This window comes from Narcine bancroftii, chromosome 4, assembly GCF_036971445.1.
Source record: "Narcine bancroftii isolate sNarBan1 chromosome 4, sNarBan1.hap1, whole genome shotgun sequence".
NCBI classification, from domain to species: Eukaryota; Metazoa; Chordata; class Chondrichthyes; order Torpediniformes; family Narcinidae; genus Narcine; species Narcine bancroftii.
Genome location: NC_091472.1, coordinates 175,197,368 through 175,213,279, shown reverse-complemented (window position 1 = coordinate 175,213,279; position 15,912 = coordinate 175,197,368). Strand labels below are relative to the sequence as shown.

At 42.2% G+C, this 15,912-nt stretch overlaps 1 long non-coding RNA gene across 1 annotated transcript in view; it reads right to left on the bottom strand.

Annotated features, from left to right (window-relative positions):
- LOC138761262 (uncharacterized) overlaps positions 1–15,912 on the bottom strand; it is a 161,261-nt gene that overhangs the window by 18,940 nt on the left and 126,409 nt on the right. The window lies entirely within an intron of this gene.

Here is a 15,912-nt window from a genome sequence, read left to right as displayed (position 1 = left end):
ATTGGAGGAAGAACTCCTAATACTCTGTCTGGGTGCTTTTCAACCAGATGGCATTAAGATGGACTTCTCCAGTTTCTATTGGGCCCCTCCCCCTCTCTCCCTCCCTATCCCTCTTTCTCCTCTCCTCCAGCTCCCCACCGCATTCACTCTCCCTGTCACTTGGCTATTTTCTCTTCTACCCTTCCATCCATATCGATCGATGACATTTTGCCTGTGCTCCTCTCCCTGCCCCTTCTTCCATCCTCTTCCACCTCCCACCTTTTTATTCAGACACCTGCCTGCTTTTTGCTCATACCTTAAGAGCTAAGCCAGTGATTCTCAACCAGTTTTTCCACTCTTGTACCACCTTGTATCATTCCCTTACTAACCACAGAGCACTGATGGCATAAGATTCTGTAGGAGCTCTGGTTAGTAAGGGTGGTATGTGAGTGGGGGAGGGGTTGTGGGTGAAAGGTTGAGAACCACTTCTATAGATGCTGTGTGACCTGCTGAGTTTCTCCAGCACTTTTCTGCAATCACAGTGCCTGCAGACTTTCCTGCTTAACAACCTGCAAACTGAAATGAGTTTGGACAGATGAAGTTTGGATCCCAGTGAGCACTGGACCAGAGAACAAGACCACCATTAATGTAATATTACTTGGCATCAGATTGACCACACAACAATAACACCATCTACAAATCTGCTGATGATGCCACAGTGGGTTGTAAAATATTTTAAAAAATTTAGACATACAAAGAAAGGTGATAAATCAGCCTGCAGGAGGGAGATTGAACACTTGGCTGAATGGTGCACCAATAACAACCTTGCACTCAATGTCACCAAAACTAAGGAGCGGATTGTGACTTCAGGAAGGGAAAGCCAGAGGTGTACAATCCAGTGATCATTGGGGGGGGGGGGGGGGGGGTCTGAGGTGGAGTGGGTGAGCAAATTTAAGTTCTTGGGAGTCACTATCTCGGAGGATCTTTCCTGGACCCAACATATTAATGGCATCATGAAGAAAGCACAACAGCATCTCTACTTGGGAGTTTGCAGAGGTTTGGTATGACACCAGAAACCCTGGCAAATTTCTACAGAAGTGTGCTGCTTGGCTGCATCGTGGTCTGGTATGGGGGCACCAATACCCCCAAAACCTCTCTAAAAGGTCGTGGACGCAGCCTAGAACATCACAGGCAAAACCTTCCCCACTACTGAGTACATCTACAGGGAACACTGCTGTCAGAGCAAAGGCCCACACCACCCAGCACACGCACTGTTCTCACTGCTGCCCTTGAGAAAGAGGTATAGGTGCCACAAGGTTCAGGAACAGCTGCTATCCCTCCACCACCAGACAAAGTCAATCAGAGACTCATTTAAGGAACCTTACTTGTGTACTTTATTGATTTTTTTTTAATTCTCTCTGTATTGCACAGTTTGTTTCCATTGTCATCTGTTTATAGTTCTTTATTGTTTACATATATTTGCTGTGTACAGTTTATTTTTTGCACTACCAGTAAGTGGTAATTCTACCTCGCCAGCAGAAAAAAAGAATCCCAGGATTGTATATGATGTCATATATACTCTAACAGTAAATCTGAAATGCTTTGTAAGAGGAAAATTGTCCTACTGGTCTCGTACATAGTTTACCACTAGAGTTCTGGAATTTACAAGGAATATCTTATGAAAAGCCCTTCAGAGGTATAATTATGTGGTCTTTGAATCAGGATGGAAGTAACAGGAGGTGAATGTAAACTTGGCAATGAGATGGATTGTATATATTTAGGTATCACTTTACTCTACACTGCATTGTCCCAGAATGCTTTACAGGCTGAGAATTGCCTTGATAATGTTTCATTGCTACTTGAGAAGCAGCTGTTCTGCAAACAATGCAGTTTTGATAACGTAATCAGCTTTCCTTGGTATTTATTCTGTGATTAATATTTGCCATAATACTTGGGTTTTACTCTGAATACTTTCAGTTCTAAATGTTACTGTATTTAGTTTGGTCCTGCACTTTTAGCTCCTCTTCCTCTTCTTCCCATCCTTATGCAGATTCTCACTTTGGTTGTCCAATACAACCATTCCATAACTTGATAGACTCCGATCATTCTGTTTGATATATTAAAGTTAGACAGTACTCATGAAGTAGAGGAGAAATATCGCTCGAGAGATTTGAAGGTGGCCATTCAGGGTAACACACATGGCATCGGACAAAGCTTTAGATAAAGCTGATCTATGTTAGGTCTGCTTTGTTCATGAATGAGTGAGTCAGACACCAGACTGAGTCAAAATCAAGGTTCTTTGTTCTTTATTACCGGATTGTAACACTTGCAACTAACAGTGTTAGTTGGAGAAGGCGCATTCTGCCGTTATCAGCAAGTGGTGTTTTTTTTATACCTCAGGATACGTACTTAGTAAATTATCATACCATGACATTGTCCAATGAATAAACTGTTGCTACCCTTCTCTGTTAGTCTGCTGCACATCATTCTTGTTAGTGCCAAGCTTATCTTGAGTGGACAAGGTCACATCTGCATTCTGTTACTCCTTAGTACTGGGTGACTCCTTCTCCGGTCCCATCTCATGATGTTTTTACCTTACATCTATCAAAAAAGAAAGTTTCTTGGGGCAACACACAGAATGCTGGAGGAACTCAGTGAGTCAAGCAGCAATAGACAGTAATCTTTTTGGGCAATAAGGGTCACAACCTGAAATGTTGTGGTTAGGAAAATGGTAAAGAGCACATTGTTACAGGGTACATTATATTTTATATTATATTTTAATATCTTTAAAAGACTTAGATTGTGAGGGGTTTAGTGTGTAGGTCACTCCACAAACAGAATAACACTTCAAATCAGTCATCTCATTTGAAATGCAAGAACTATGCCGATGGAGACTTCGCAAGTAGACGTTAATTGGACTGATGTTGTGGAGTCCAGGCAGAAACTGATTCTGGTGCCAGCAATCTGTCTGGTTGCAGTTTGCTGTTCTTAGAGGGGTCATGTGGTTTTGCAAACAGAGAGAGAGAGAGAAGTCAGTTCTGCAGTAGCTTTTGGAAGCTTCAACATGGCAAGCTGGCAGGCTGGTTAAAACCTTATTTTGAAGACGGGTTGTGAGTTCTGAGTTCAGCCTGTTAAAAACCCTTGTAGTCCTTACAAGAGGAAAGAGATGGCTAGAGTGTTTCTCCAGAAATAAAGCAAGGAGGAACTCTGTGGTGACCTGGAAGAAGAGGTTTTCATTTGGAAAACCCATGATGGGGCAAGTTTCTTCGGCAAGACACTGAAGCAACTGATCGGGGAATCAGTTTGTGTATGCCTCCAACAAGCAACAAATATCTCTGTGAAACCAACAAGAACCTTCATGAGTGGTAACCATTTACCTTCAAGTACCAGAGCCTGGTGAAAATTAATGAATGCTAAATTCTGTGCACAGTATAACAATTGCCTGATACCGATGAACTAGGAGGAGTGAGAAGTGAGATTGGACTGTGAATCAAAGAACCTTTCTAAACTTATATGCACATTACATACACGTGCTCTTAGAATTAGAAGGGGGTTAAGTTAAGTTTAATAAGTTAAATTTGATCTTGTTTTTATGTTTAAAGAAAATTAAAAGCAACTTTTGTTGAAGTAACCATTTGTCTTGGTGAATTTCTATTGCTGCTGGGTTTTGGGGGCCTCTGGACTTTGTAACAATATATTCTGCAACGAACCTGTTAGATCAAATATTTTGTTTCTACACTGTAAGCCATTTTCAGCTCAGTAAAAAACCTTTTGGCAAAAAAAAAGTCATGAATAGGCAGGAAAGAAGTAATCCACTGATTTCCATATGTTTATAATGCAATGATTTCTGGTGGGAAAGTGAGGTTAGGCAATGGATTAAATAGAGACAATACCATTTGGTTTGGAAACTGCCAATAGTATCAATGCCAGATTTTAAAAGAAAAGGGTAAATTTTGGTGAGATAGTGGAAATTTGGTATTGTCTTTGAAAATAATGAAGAAATAAACACTGCATGTTGGGGCCCAGACTCAGACATGTCTGGGATTCAGATTTTCTTCAGAGAGAATTACAGCAACTGAAGTTTTTTCCAACATGTGTCATGTGAAAGGTCAAACTGACAGGTGGAAATTTTGAGCCTACAGTAAACAGAGATGAGTTCAATTCCCAAAAGTGCTGGGGAAACTCAGCAGCTCGTGCAGTGTTCTTTATGTAGCAAAGATGTATAACCAATGTTACGGGCCTGAGCCTTTTGTCAAGGTAGAGCAAAAACCAGGCAGGTCCCTGAACTCCAACACTTAGTATTGAGCTACAATCACCCGTGTCTACCGACTTTCTTGTTTAACTCAAGTAAACAGAAGAGTCTAACAATACATTCTCCACATTGGTGAATGCTTAACAAAATAATGATGAAGGGATGTTAAATAGTGGAATTCTGCTAGGATTATAGAGCAATAGGCTAATTGAATGGATTTATACTCTACAATCTGTAAAAAAAAAATAGTTAAAGGAGAAACTTATGTGAAAAATCCCAAATGTCAAATGACGTAGATAAAGCAACTCCCAAACGTGACTTCAAAATAAAGCTGAAAAGTCGGGCTTCAGTAGATAAATTTAATGAAAAGTAAATCCATAATCACCCAGTATTCTTCATTGAATCAAAGGATGAAATCTTTGGAATAATCTCTTCGTCAAGGAGAAAGGCGCAAGGACACTAGAGCCATTAAAAATGCAGATGAATATTAAAATGGGAGAACTGGAGAAATAAATTTTTTAATTTAAATTTATTTGCAAAACAGTAGAAGCCAATTTTTGGCTGTTGAAATACATGTTGGCAAATTCAAATCAGAATTTATTGTCATGAACAAGTACAAAATTCGATGTTTTGCAACTTAGTGTAAACATTCATATAAACAACTTTTACAACAATAAATTTAAAAAAAAACACTAAAATAGAGCACAAAAAGTGAGGCAATGTCTTTGGTTCATTGATTATTCAGGAATCTGATAGCAGCGGGGAAGAAGCTGTCCTTGTGCCACTGAGTGCTCGTCTTTAGGCTTCTGTACCTTTTTTCCCCGATGGTAGCAGAGCGAAGAAGGCATGGCCTGACTCGTGGGGGTCTTTGAGGATAGAGGCTACTTTTGTAAGACTGCCTCATGTCGACATCCTCGATGGAGTGAAATCAGGTGCCTGTGATCCCACAGGGCGAGTTAACAACCCTCTGGAGTTTATTCTTGCCCTGAGAGTTGGCGCCTCCATTCCAGGCAGTGATGCAACCAGCCAGAATTTTATCCACGGTGCACCTGTAGAAGTCTTCAATAGTTTTGGGTATCATACCGAATCTCCTCAAACACCTCACAAAGTATAGCCGCTGACGAGCCTTCTTCGTGACTGCATCAATGTAGAGGCTCCAGGAATTTGAAGTATTTGACCCTCTCCACTACTGAGCCCTTGTTGATGACTAGGTCACGTTCCCCTGACTTCCTCCTGAAGTCCACAATTATCTCCTTGGTTCTGCTAACATTGAACACAAGATCGCTGGCAATGACACCACTCAACATGCTGATCTATCTCCCTCCTGTACACTTATCATTATTGTTTGTGATTCTGCCGACAACTGTGGTGTCATTGGCAAATTTGTAAATAGTATTGGAATTGTGCCTGGCCACACAGTCGTGGGTGTATAATGAGTAGAGCAGTGGGTTAAGTAAGTATGCATTCTTGAGGTGTGCCTGTGTTGATAATCAGCGAGGAGGAGACATTGTTTCCAATTCGTACTGACTGTTGTCTTCTGATGATGAAGTTAAGGATCCAGTTGCAGAGCAGGGTACAGAGGCCTAGAGTTTGTCGCTTCTTGACCAGCACTGAGGGAATAATGGTGTTGAAGGCTGAGCTGTAGTCGATGAAGAGCAGCTGTATGTATGAGTTGCTGTTTTCGAGGTGATCCAGAGCTCACTGGATATTGTGACGATAGGTGAATTGCAGTGAGCCCAGATCTTTGTTTAGGTTCGTGTTAATTCAGGCCATGACCAGCCTCTCAAAGCATTTCATCACAGTAAAAGTTAGTGCTACTGGCCGATAGTCACTGAGGCAGCTCCCACTACTCTTCTTGGGCACCGGGCTGATTGATACCCTTTTGAAGCAGGTGGGAACCTCTGACTGCAGCACTGAGAGGTTGAAAGTGTCCATGAACACACTGGCTAGTTGGTTGGCACAGATTTTCAGTACCATGCCAGGTACGTCGTCAGGGCCTGACGTCTTGCGAGGGTTCACCCTCTTGAATGATGTTCTGACATTGCCCTCAGAGACAGATATCACAGGGTCCTCAGCCTTTGCAGGGATTCTAGTAGGCACTGTTTGGCTCTCCTTCTCAAAGTGGGCATAGAAGGTGTTCAGCTCATCAGGTAATGAAGCGTCACAGCCATCTATGGTGTTTTCCCCCAATTAACCTACCAACCCCGTACATTTTGGAGGGTGGGAGAGAACCAGAGCACCCAAAGGAAACTCGCACAGTTCACGGGAAGAACTTTCAAACTTCTTCCAGCCAGTGCCAGATTTGAGCCCGGGTCACTGGTGCTGCAATAGCTTTGCACTAGCCGCTACACTAACTTTACCGTCCTGCATGGCATCTCTGTATGTTTGACTTTACTGCTGCATTAAGCACTTAGAGTGAAACACAAATCAGTTTACTAAACTCCAATCAGATCAAGATTATTTATTATATTAATATTATGAATTTTTACAATATTTGATTTTGTTTTGATTTCTGATTCCATACTATTATAAATCACTGTCTGTATCATTTAAAACACATTAGTAGGTTAAATTTTGGTGCAAAAACTAAGGAGCCCCAGATGAATAATCCAGAGGCCTGTCCCCAAAAAGCCCATGCTGGTTTCTGTGAAATTTACTAAATAATTAACAAGTTAGTCAAAGTAGTGAAGACCACAATAAGTACTAAAGTGCCCATCTCATTCACTAACGGCCTTCAAGGAAAGGAACCAGCCATCCGTATGTAGTTTTATCTATCTGTGATTTCATGTGGCTGGCTCTTAGAAATTGCCCAGCAGCCACTCTGAGGAGTACTTATAAAAGCTGGCATTGCCCAGATTTTTACAAGTATCACTAGCTTGAGAAATGCATGGTAAATGCATCAACTTTCCATGTCATGAGTTAATATAAAGCATATTACGGACTTCAAAGATGGATTTTATCTGAAGAATAATTGTCTGCATTTTAATCTATTTATATTTGATTCAACTCTTTGACATGCAAAAGATGTCTAAAATGCTTATTTCCTCATTGGTCCATAATGTCATTTGTTTCTAGCTAATTATAGAGAAGGATAGGTCTGGTCATCGAGTTGAGATTCTAAATTGGAGTAAGGCCAATTTTTGTGCAAGTGAGAAAGGTTCTAGGAAGAGTGGATTGGGATAAGTTTTTTTTCTGGCAAGGATGTGTTCACTCAAGGGAAAATTTTGAGAGGGCAGAGCTTGCATGTTCCTGTTTTCAAGGGATATTGGCGATCTGGTTAAGAAGAGAGTTGTGTATAACAGGTATAGGCAACAAGGAATAAATGAGGTACTAGAAGAGTGTAAAAAATGTATGAAAATACTTAAGAAGGAAATCAGGAAGGCAAAAAGAAGATATGAGGTTGCTTGGCAGATCTTCTTTGGCTTGGCTTCGCGGATGAAGATTTATGGAGGGGGTAAAAAGTCCACGTCAGCCACAGCTCGTTTGTGGCTGACAAGTCCGATGCGGGACAGGCAGACACGATTGCAGCGGTTGCAGGGGAAAATTGGTTGGTTGGGGTTGGGTGTTGGGTTTTTCCTCCTTTGCCTTTTGTCAGTGAGGTGGGCTCTGCGGTCTTCTTCAAAGGAGGTTGCTGCCCGCCAAACTGTGAGGCGCCAAGATGCACGGTTTGAGGCGTTATCACCCCACTGGCGGTGGTCAATGTGGCAGGCACCAAGAGATTTCTTTAGGCAGTCCTTGTACCTTTTCTTTGGTGCACCTCTGTCACGGTGGCCAGTGGAGAGCTCGCCATATAACACGATCTTGGGAAGGCGATGGTCCTCCATTCTGGAGACGTGACCCATCCAGCGCAGCTGGATCTTCAGCAGCGTGGACTCGATGCTGTCGACCTCTGCCATCTCGAGTACTTTGACGTTAGGGATGTAAGCGCTCCAATGGATGTTGAGGATGGAGCGGAGACAACGCTGGTGGAAGCGTTCTAGGAGCCGTAGGTGGTGCTGGTAGAGGACCCATGATTCGGAGCCGAACAGGAGTGTGGGTATGACAACGGCTCTGTATACGCTTATCTTTGTGAGGTTTTTCAGTTGGTTGTTTTTCTAGACTCTTTTGTGTAGTCTTCCAAAGGCGCTATTTGCCTTGGCGAGTCTGTTGTCTATCTCATTGTCGATCCTTGCATCTGATGAAATGGTGCAGCCGAGATAGGTAAACTGGTTGACCGTTTTGAGTTTTGTGTGCCCGATGGAGATGTGGGGGGGCTGGTAGTCATGGTGGGGAGCTGGCTGATGGAGGACCTCAGTTTTCTTCAGGCTGACTTCCAGGCCAAACATTTTGGCAGTTTCCGCAAAGCAGGACGTCAAGCGCTGAAGAGCTGGCTCTGAATGGGCAACTAAAGCGGCATCGTCTGCAAAGAGTAGTTCACGGACAAGTTTCTCTTGTGTCTTGGTGTGAGCTTGCAGGCGCCTCAGATTGAAGAGACTGCCATCCGTGCGGTACCGGATGTAAACAGCGTCTTCATTGTTGGGGTCTTTCATGGCTTGGTTCAGCATCATGCTGAAGAAGATTGAAAAGAGAGTTGGTGCGAGAACACAGCCTTGCTTCACGCCATTGTTAATGGAGAAGGGTTCAGAGAGCTCATTGCTGTATCTGACCCGACCTTGTTGGTTTTCGTGCAGTTGGATAATCATGTTGAGGAACTTTGGGGGACATCCGATGCGCTCTAGTATTTGCCAAAGCCCTTTCCTGCTCACGGTGTCGAAGGCTTTGGTGAGGTCAACAAAGGTGATGTAGAGTCCTTTGTTTTGTTCTCTGCACACCCGTCCCCTGAAACCCTCTGGGATCAGTTGAAGACTACCATACTGCAATCCATTGAAGAGGTACTGGGCTTCTCCTCCAGGAAAAACAAGGACTGGTTTGACGAAAACAGCCAGGAAATCCAGGAGCTGTTGCTTGGCAGATAATGTGAAGGTAAACCCAAAGGGTTTCTACAAGAATGTTAAGAGTCAAAGGATAGTAAGAGTCAAAAATATTCCCATGAAAGATCAGAGTGGTCAACTATGTGTGGAGCTTCACAAGATGGGGAAGACCTTAAACAGTTTTTTTTTACAACAGTATTTAGATGGAAAACTGGCATAGAGTACAAGGAAGGAAGGGAAACAAGCAGTAATGTCATGAAACATATAGAGATAAAAGAGGAGGAGGTGCTTGGTGCCTTACATCAAATAAAGGTAGATAAATCCCCCAGGCCTGACTTGATATTCCCTCAGGCCTTGAGGGAGACAAATTTAGAAATTGCAGGGGCACTGGCAGATATATTTAAAATGTCATTGTCATTAGCCACGGGTGAGGTGCCAGAGGATTGGAAGATAGCTTATGTTGTTCTGTTGTTTGAAAAAGGCTCCAACAGTAAACCAGGAAATTACAGGCCGGTGAGCATGACATCAGTAATAGTAACATTATTGGAGGGTGTTCTGAGAGATCGGATATACAAGTATTTAGACAGCCAAGAGCTGATCAAGGACAGTCATTATGGCTTTGTGCATGGTAGGTCATAGAGTCTTCTAGAGTTTTTTGAGGAGGTTACCAAAAAGGCAGATGAAAGAAAGGCTTTGGATCTTATCTACATGGACCTTAGTAAGGCCATTGACAAGATCCCACATGGGAGGTTAGTTTGAAAGATTCAGACGCTAGGTATCCATCGAGAGGTTGTAAAATTGGCTGAATGGGAGAAGACAGAGAGTGGTAGTGGATGATTGCTTCTCAGACTGGAGGCCTATGATTAGTGGTGTACGTCAGGGATTGGTGCTGGGACCACTGTTGTTTGTTATCTATATCAATGATCTGAATGATAATGTGGGAAATTGGATCAGCAGGTTTGCTGACGACACTTATGCTGGAACCACTGTATAGCTATTAGCACTGTCTGTATGAATGTACTGTATGAACCAGCCCACTCCTTCACCTGTGACTCCTCCCCTCGGAAATCCCCATAAAGGCTGTTACCGACAAACTCCTTCCTCAATACTTGCCTTGGAACTGGGCCAGCAACATGCAAGATGTGTGGATGTCTTAAGGTGATTCTCAGTCTAATGTGGTTGATCAATAGTGCTACAACACTAAGACTAGCGGTGCTGTGGACAGTGAGGAAGGCTTTCATAGCTTGCAAAAGGATCTGGACCAATTGTAAAAATGGGCCAGAAAATTACAGATACTATTTGCTGCAGACAAGTGTGAAATGTTGTTTTTGGAAGGATAAACCAAGATAGGACATACACAGTAAATGGCAGGGCACTGAAAGATTAAACAGGTTAGGATTTTATTCTTTGGAGCATAGAAAAAGGGAAGATTTGATAGAGGTTTACAAGATTGAGGGGTATAGACAGAGTAAATATGAGTAGGCTCCTTCCATTTAGATTAGGAGAGATAAATACAAGAGGTCATGGCTTTAGAGTGAGAGGGGAAAGGTTTAGAGGATAAGGGGGAACATTACAGGAAACTTCTTCATTCAGAAAGTGGTATGGGTGTGGAATGATATGGTAAATGTGGGCTCAATCTTAAGTTTTAAGAATAAATTGGATAGATACATGAATGGGAGAGGTCTGGAGAGTAGGGACTGGGTGCTGGTCAGTGGGACTAGCAGAATGATGATTCAGCACAGACTAGGCCAAATGGCCTGTTTTCTGTGCTGTAGTGTTTTATGGGCCATGGAATTCCAATGAAAGAAAGTTAATATTGGATAGCTTTTGTGGCCTCCTACTCTGTTCAAACCCAATAAATCTGGTGGTTCATTCATCATTGAGTCTGCATTTACATGTTACCATGTTTTTGTTGGATTACACCTCTAGACTTCAAAATCAACAGCTTCTCCCAGCTCCTACAATAAGAATACACTGCTCTATCTCTCCAAGACCCTCATCCTTTCTCTACTGTCACTCCTTTTTCCAGCTAATTTGCTTAAGTGGCTGGTATCTTTATGATATCACCTTGAATGCGAGGCAGGGAGCATATTCATGGTTCTTGATTAAATAGCCCAGGCAGTTTAGTAACTACTTCTGGGCATAGTTTCCAATAAAATGACAGAAAAAGGAATTAATCATTAACAATTTAGTAACCAAATGACAGTTGTGGAGGTGGGGTCCCAATAAAGAAGGCACGGATAACATCGCCAAGTTGACTGTGACAATGAAACCTGTTGCCTCAAGCAACCAGCAAAAAAAAGATATGTGGAAAATAAATAGGTTAACAATACGAAATTTTAAAATTGGCAGCCACTAGCAGTCTGCTCACCAATCACGTCACCGCCATCTCAAGCAATCCCCATAGGTGCTGGATACTGGGGATTTTACTGTATATGTGCTGTTGACTCCAGGTACAATGCTTTGCCAGAAGCACTCAACAATTCTGCTTTTGAACCGAATTCTAACAGCTTGATATTTGATGTAATGGGTGACCATGGTTAGAGCATCACTGAGGACAATGCCTAGCATCCTGCTAACACTCATGATGCCTTACACCTGTCATGACTTGTCACGAGAGATTTGAGAGATTATTTCCTCTGAAGCAAAGGAGGTTGAGAGGCAGCTTGATAGATCTAAATACAATAAGGAGAGGCATAAACTGGTGGGGAAGAGTTTTTCCAAGAGTGGAAATGCCAAATACTGGAGGGTATATATTTAAGATGAACAGGGAAGCTTTATAGGAGATGTATGGAGCAATTATTTTTACACACCAAGAGTGGTAGGCACCTGGAACATACTGTCGGAGAAGGGTGGAAGCAAATATGATAATGAAGTTTAAAGGACATTTAGGCAGACACATGACTGTGCAGGGAATGGAGGAATAAATAATGTGCAATCAGATGGGATTAGTTTAATTTGGCATTGCGAATGGCAGTCATAGTGAGATCTGTTCCTGTACTCTCCATTCTATGATCCACTGTAACTATGTTTCAATGAGCACAGGAAACCAAAGGCTGATAGTGTCCTTTTGCTTCTCAATATCAAGCACAAGCTTTCTGCAGGCCTATTTGATTCACCAGCCATTTCATTGTGGATACTCATCAATATTTTTCATCATTGAGGTGTTCATCTGAATTCTCTGCAATAGAACTCACATGTGATCTTGTCCTTCAGGAAACAAGGACCTGCAGTTTTTCTGCTCCTTCCTGGGCTGCAGGTCACTTATTTCTGATGTCTCACAACATACAGATCCCATTGCTATTTTATCTTCTAAATCAGTGGTTTTCAAATTGCCCCCCAAATTCACATTCCATCTTAAGCAATCGCTATACCGTTGGTGCTCCATGATTAGTGAGGGATTACTTACGGTGGTATGTGAGTGGGAAGCAAACCTTTGAAAACCACTATTTTAATCGTACCTCATTGACTCGTTATGTGCATGGTTTCATAACTCCAAAGGAAATGGGCCAATGGCAATTTTTCTCAAGCAAAATATTTCATAATAATTGGGTCTAGACCAGTGATTCTCAACCTTCCCCTCCCACACACATATCACCTTAAGCAATCCCTTACTAATCATAGAGCACTTATGGGATAGGGATTACTTAAAGTGTAAGTTTGGTGGGGGGGGGGGGGGCGGAGTTTGAAAACCACTGTTCTAAACTAAACCATGGAAATGTAATGCAGGCATGACAGTCCCCCTCCGATTAGTTCCTGTTGCATTCAATTGTGTGCCACTTTGACCTTCAAGAAAGGGGAAGGTGCACTTGTGACTGTTGTACAATCTATTTAGGTGATTCAGCTGTCATGGAGGGAACAGCTGTTAGTGTGTGCAAGATGTGAGTATGATGGTGCACTGGAACAAGGTCCTACATATTTCCACACTTCTAAACTTCAGCAGATAAAAATCTGGCTTGTCCAACATTTCCTCATAATATAGCCAGGTGTATTCCATTTCTGAATTGCTTCCAACATTTAAACATTGTTTCTCAAGGCAAGGAGATCATTCAATGCTATACACAATGTTCCAAAACAATCCCACCCACGTCCCTTACAATTAAAGCATAACTTCCTACTTTTGTACTCTGCCTTTTGCAATAAATTCTGTAAATATTCCTAATCACTTGCTGTACCTGTACCATTTTTGAATCATGCATCATGAAGCAAGTTCCCTGCACATCTCAGAGCTCTGCAATCTCTCACCATTTTGAGAGCAATGTTTCTTATCTATTTTCCTTGCCAAAATAGCTCACATTTTCCCATGTGATACTCAATTTGCCAGGTACTTGGCCACCTGTTTAACCCATTCAAGCCTCCTTCTCTCCTCTTCACAACTTCCCTCTGACCTATCCTGGCATATTGATAACTATATATTTGGTGCTTTTATCCATTATTTTTACAACCTGTAAAAATTTTAGACCCCAGCTTTGATCCCTGAAGCATACCACTCATTTCATCTTGCCAACCAGAAAACAACCATTTATCTTTATCTTGGTTTCCTAATGGCCATCTAACCCTCTATCCATGGCAGTATGTTACTTCCGATAATCACAATCTCTCATATTACAAAACAGTCTTTGATCTTTCACCTTATTAAGTTCCATCTGGAAATCTTTGAACATCCATGGGTCCCCTTTATCTGGAGCTCATGTGCTTCAAAGAACTTAAATAAATTGGTCAAAATAACTTTCCTTTCCCAAAACCTTGTTTACTTTGCCAAATGTCGTGTTGGGAATAGTATCTAGATCAGTGGGTTCACAGAGAGACGAGTCTGGACGCAAGTGTTGCAATCACATGTAGCTTTAATTAACACATAGGAGTCAAAGAGGAGAGAATGTTAAATGGTACTCAATAACTATTTCACTTAAGAAACAATATAGACTTTCATCTCAGACCTAGGTTGGACTCTGACAATAGTGAACCTATACTCAACATACTCACACGCACTACAAACAAGGACTCTTACACAGACCCAGTTCCCTGTACTAAGGGGGTGGGCTTTCTGCAAGTATTGATCTATGGCTCAGCTTCTGTGTAATGCTGCACACCTTACCTGCCACACTTCTAGCAATGTCCACAGAGGGACCTGGTCTGGAGTGATGTCTGGGATTTGGATCATGAGGAAGAGAGAATGAATGTGCTGTGTGTTGGTGTTATATACAGTGCTAATCTGTGCTTCTAGTCAATAATGACTCGAGGTGACTTAAATTAGCCAAAGGCAAGGTGTGCACTAATGGGTGGCTGGAGTCCAACTTTGATTGACAGGTGATGTGACTTCCGAATAAGTTTCAGACAGGAGGATACACGACACACAACCACCCGTGATACACACATTCCAGATAGGCAAGGAGGCCACATTTTCTCCACACACACCTGATTAGCTTGAAGTCTCCTGCTGCAAAGTTTCTTCTAACATTTTTCCAATGACAAGTTAAGCTTACTGGTCTATTGGGTCTGCTTTATAAATAAATGATTTTTTTTCTGATCTAATGGAACTTGCACCAAATTTGGGAAATTTTGAAAAATCCAAACCAATGCATCAATGATCTTACAAGCCACTGATTTTAAGATCTTATGTTCAAGTCCTTCAGCACCAAGAGACTTGTGAGCTCACATCGCCAATTATTTGACTCATACTATTTCCCTGGTGATTGTAATGTTCCTGAGTTTCTTCCTCTCTTCCAGTACTTGACATAGATATTTTTGGGGTATAATGATTTTTAAAAAAATACAAATACTTGTTTAAGTCACCTGCTTTAAAAAAAAACACATTTAACAGCCTTTTCCATTTTTGAGAGGACTTTGAACCTGGTGTATTGCAATAAGCTCCTACTATTGGCCCTGTAACCAATCACTCTCACTGCCCCTCTGAGCAAATGCTTGGAAGATCTTCTGGAATCCTACTGATACAGGCCAACTCTCATCTTCCACTGATACAGGCCAACTCTCTCATCTTCCACTGATACAGGCCAACTCTCTCATCTTCCACTGATACAGGCCAACTCTCTCATCTTCCACTGATACAGGCCAACTCTCTCATCTTCCACTGATACAGGCCAACTCTTTCATCTTCCACTGATACAGGCCAACTCTCATCTTCCACTGATACAGGCCAACTCTTTCATCTTCCACTGATACAGGCCAACTCTCATCTTCCACTGATACAGGCCAACTCTCATCTTCCACTGATACAGGCCAACTCTCATCTTCCACTGATACAGGCCAACTCTCTCATCTTCCATTGATACAGGCCAACTCTCTCATCTTCCACTGATACAGGCCAACTCTTTCATCTTCCACTGATACAGGCCAACTTTCTCATCTTCCACTGATACAGGCCAACTCTCTCATCTTCCACCTCCTCCACAAAACCTCTAGCCCAATACCTCATGAGCCCCAAGGTCACTCGCTTTCACCTGCACCTGTCAGCAACTGCTCCAGCCACTGTTTGCCATCCCTTTAAAAAGTGCAGGCTAACGTTCAACATCGTCAGGTGGTTTAACTCATGCTGGGCATTTACTATGTTGGTCCTCTGCTGCTGCATCTGGCCCATCAATGTCAAGGCCTGCCAGGGTATGAAATTAAAACCTAACCCAAACCCAACACAACCACATCTGATCAAGGACTGATCTAAGTCTTCATATTTACAGGTTTCATCCATACCCAAGGTATTGGCAGAAAAGTGGGTAAAAATTCATTGCTGTGCTACCTATTCATTGCACCAAATGC